Genomic DNA, 4,538 nt, shown 5'->3' on the forward strand with positions numbered 1-4,538 from the left:
CATGGTGAATGCAGGTCTGCATATTTCTCATGACACAGCAGCAGCCCATCTGGCCTGATTGAAATTCATTGAGGGTGTTTGCTGACTCATTGTTTATCTCTCTCTCTACTGTCATACTATCCTGACTGACAAGATAAGACACGTCGAGGTCATACACTCACACACATACACACACAGAGACCTTGAGGTAACTCTGCCTGCATAGTCAGCTGTCATAAGTTTATTGATTTATAGGTCATTGGCATGTGTAACATGAATCACTTCTTACTGCAAAGAATAATTAGTTACTAAAGTTATTCAAGTTTAGTTATTGAATGTATCAATCAACCTAAATGTGACTTTGCATTAATTTTAGAGGTGTTAGGTAAGTGATTGCCTCAAACACCACAAGCTCCACAAGTGAAATTTTTAATAGATGCCAGTTAGTTGCCATTGTGCCATGTATGCTGGCATTCCTCCCCTAAAAAAGCATAATACACTCCTTGCTATTGCCTTTTAGGTGTAGTTATACAGCTACAACTAAACGAGTTGCAGAAATTGTGATTCAAAGGGACACATAAACATGATGAGATAAGAGATGAAAAATATCTCTTCAGCTCCTGTAATGGCTTATTTATTTTCTTGTGCATCACAGGACTCTAAAACCCCTGGCAACTGTTTGAGCTGAAGAGAGGATGGTAAAGAATTAAAGTAAAGATGGAAAACAAATAGCTTTAGTAGATTCCACTACAGTGCTCTGCCCCGGCCATGTGGGTCCACCTACGAAGCCATTATTATTATTATTATTATTATTATTATTATTATTATGGTAAATGATATTGAAACCATAGTGAGCTGTTGGTCTCACAGCTATCTCAGTATCACATTAAAATGCCAATCATGTCAAGTACTCACCACTCAATTTCCCTCTCATTTCTCAGATTTTCTCTGTCTGTATGCTCCTTTGTCCCTCCTTTTCATCTCTCTTCTTGCACTCTCCACACTCACTGGAATAAGTGTATAATCCTAACTGATTGGGGGAAAAACAGAGGATTCCATAAATAATTTATCGTTTTCTCTCTGTGGGTGAAACAATGTTATTTTCTTTTCTCAGTTTCTTTTCACAGTTCACATTCTCTTCACTTCTCTTTGTCTCTTGCGTGTGTTTTGGTACTCATTTTCTCTATCCTCCTCTTTTTGTCAGAGTTTCCCTTTTCCTACCATCTTCACTTCTTTGCACCTCATGCCACAGAGAGATTTTGACCTTTCCAGTACTCTCCCAGTTTACTTGTCGGCCATACATTTCCTTGCAACATCTCCAATGGAGCATCTTTCACTCCATTTCCCTCTCCTGCTTTTAAAATATGTATGACTGCCATTGCCCCCGCTGGATCACTGAATGGACAAAGCTCATCTTAAATTATGTAGGGTGAATACCAGCATAGTTCTGGCATGCAAACCAGCTGTTAAAAAGTGTTTCCATGGTAATGTACTACGATCAGAGAAAATGTGCTTTTCGTCTTTTTACTGTGGCGTGACAGCATTTTAGTGTGATAGTGTGCATGTCTGTGTCTGTGCGTATGTGTGCAAGTGTGTATGTGTGTATGCCCTTTGGCAATGTGTCCCTCACATTTTCAGAGGCCAGGTTTTGATAAAGCCCCTCATTCAGTAGAAGAAGGCTTTGAAGCAGATGTGTGTGTGTGTGTGTGTGTGTGTGTGTGTGTGTGTGTGTGTGTGTGTGAGAGAGAGAGAGAGACAGAGAGAGCACAGTGTAATATCTATGATACATGCTTTCTAATATGTTTTGTTTGTATGTTTTGTATGTTTATGTGTGTTCATATTCCTTGCCTGTTTGTATAGCTGGTGTTAATCTTGTTTAGGATAATTCAGGTTTCTTAAAACTTGCGTCTTATTTGTTAGACCCTAGGACATTTTGGGTGCTTGCTTTCGGTTTCACCTCAAATAGAGTAGTTTAGATGTGTAAACTGTTGGCTTGTTTACAGCCTGTCTGATCGCTTGTGTTTCTTGCCTTGTCAGACTTTGTTGTAGCAATGTCGCCATGTTCCCAAATCACAGCAATTGCTTTGGTGAGTAAAATGTTATCACATCCAATAGACATAAAGGACTAAAACTAAAAAAACAGGTTGTAATAACCAGAATTTTCCTTTTTATGGCCAGTGGCTGACCCTTCATTCTGCTCTATTTCTGCATCTGGTCATTGGTCCTTTTTACCAAGACACTGGATTTTTCATATTTCTGAAAAGGTCTAATACAAACATTGTTAGCCATGTTTGCATAATGAGCTCACTTTTCTAGCCTACTGAACTTTTCTGGTTACCCTGATTAAAGTTAGGATGATTAAAATGCATAGCAGCTGCCACATAGATTTATTGCTTCAAAAGACCCCTTATAAAGTCCCTGCTTTGAAGCACCCATCTATATGTTCTAAAAAATAACTGCTGAACATGTGCAATATTGTTCCAAGCTCATATCAAACTTGATCGAACAGGAATTAGTAGAACAAAACCGTTTTCCTGCTGATATGCAGTGAGTCACTCCACGCCTTATAAATATTCAGAACTGCAGTTGGTCTGCTTTTTTGTTTTCACCCTCTGCCTTTCTTTAGTTGTCCCTCTCTGAGCAATGGCTGTTTTTCCACCTACACGGGGACACAGATAAACAGAAGCACGCTTACCACACACACACACACACACACACACACACACTGTCTCACTCACTCACTCACACAATAGTGGTTGGAAAGGCAACCTGATACTCGCTCCTTTCATGAATATTCATCCACACCTGCTTCCTGCAGTAAGTTTTTAGCAGGTTTCATTGCTGCTTAGACAGAAGTTTAGACCTGAACTCTTTTGTCTACTGTGTGTGTGTGTGTGTGTGTGTGTGTGTGTGTGTGTGTGTATGCTGTGCTTGCCCCACAGCTGTTGTCTCAGGTCATAAAATTGTCTATAACCATCTTTATTTCTATATCCTTTTTTGTCAATACAATTCTACCTGAACACAAGTGACAAGTGATATCTTTTGCCACATAAAATGTATTAACTATAATTGGTTGGTATTTTGACCTTGTGGTAAAATTATGCTTTTATTCTCCTGGTGGGAGCTTACACATCACATTTCTATTGCCCATGAAATAGCTAGGGTTACTAAATGGTGACAAGTTGATTTGTTTTACCTGCTAATAGCCTGGCCATTATGCAAATCAGCCTTTTCTCACCAGCTTCGGGCTGTAAGAAGCTTTGGTGGTATATGCTGTGTCTGGTGTTCAATACTCAGTGATCTATACCTCATGGAAAGTCTGTGATGTCATCAGCAGACAACAACAGTGATGCAACATCAGTGAAGGGTTTGGAAATCACTGTAGGCTAGAGAAAGGAAGGTTGAGGGGATTACAGTTTGGTGAGAAGGGTTTTGCGGATTGATGGTGTAGCCCCAGGCTGTTTGTGTGTGTGTGTGTGTATGGATGCAGGCATTTATGCATGGAGTATGTGTCTGTGTCTGAGGCTGTTTGTGCCAAACCTTTCACAGCTTTAGTTTACAGGTTATTTGAAGGTGTTTGGTTTAGGTCCGCCTGTCTGTCTTCCATCTTTTTTTCTTTTATTCTCTTCACTTTGCTTTTCTAGCCTTATTTTTGTCCTTCCCTTCCTTCATCCCTCACTTCATTCTTATCACTATCTGCCCTCACTTCTCTCCCTATGTCCTTTCCATTCCTTGTAATCCTTCATCTCTCCATCCATCCATCCATCCCTCAGAAAGCTATCAGTATTTGAGAGGCTGTGTTAGGAGAGTTAAGAGAGCAGGCGAACATTAACTCACTCATTACAGAGAGGAGTTATTGGCCCGGTCCAGTCACATAGCGACAATATCTCCCTCTCTACTTCCTTTTCCTCTCCCTCACACACATGCCCACACACACATACACAAACTATATCTTTCCCAGAAAGCTGCCAGTGTAGGAGAGGGTGTGTTTGGGGAATGAGCAGAGCAGCGGAAGACGACATGCTCATTAAAGAGAGAAGTTATGGGCCTGGTCCACTCACACAGAGAAAATAGCATGAACAACTTCTCTCTACTGAGTGTCAGCACTGGTGGATAAAGTGGAGACAAAAGAGGAGGGAGGGAATAAGTAAGGAGGGAGTGATGGAGGTGCATCAGAGAAAGAACAGGAAAGAGACAGAAGTTTATCTGGCTCTGCTCTTTGCATGACGCTGCAGTTGTCTTTTCCTCCCTTCTCGTCCCTTCTGTCTTTTCTGTGTGTGTGGATAGGTGTGTGGATAGTGGTGTGTGCACGTGTGCATGTGTGTATGCATTAACCAGTTCCAGGATGGGAAGATAAAAGATACACAGGGCCCCTTTGATGTCTTTCTCAAAGACCATATCAGTTAAACACCAAACCAAATAGCACTCAACTTTTTTACTATGTTATTTACACATCAGAGCAACATAACAACTCGCGCTGACTTCAAACATGGCTGCCTACTTGGACAAGTAGATGATTGAATATCCTCAATCATTTATCTTTATAAGAAGAGTCGTAT

General features: G+C 40.7%; 1 protein-coding gene across 6 annotated transcripts in view; it reads left to right on the forward strand.

Moving 5' to 3' along the window:
• plxna4 (plexin A4) overlaps nucleotides 1-4,538 on the forward strand; it is a 240,005-nt gene that overhangs the window by 99,812 nt on the left and 135,655 nt on the right. The gene's annotated exons all lie outside the window — the stretch shown is intronic.

This window comes from Siniperca chuatsi, linkage group LG23, assembly GCF_020085105.1.
Source record: "Siniperca chuatsi isolate FFG_IHB_CAS linkage group LG23, ASM2008510v1, whole genome shotgun sequence".
In the NCBI taxonomy this organism is placed as follows: Eukaryota; Metazoa; Chordata; class Actinopteri; order Centrarchiformes; family Sinipercidae; genus Siniperca; species Siniperca chuatsi.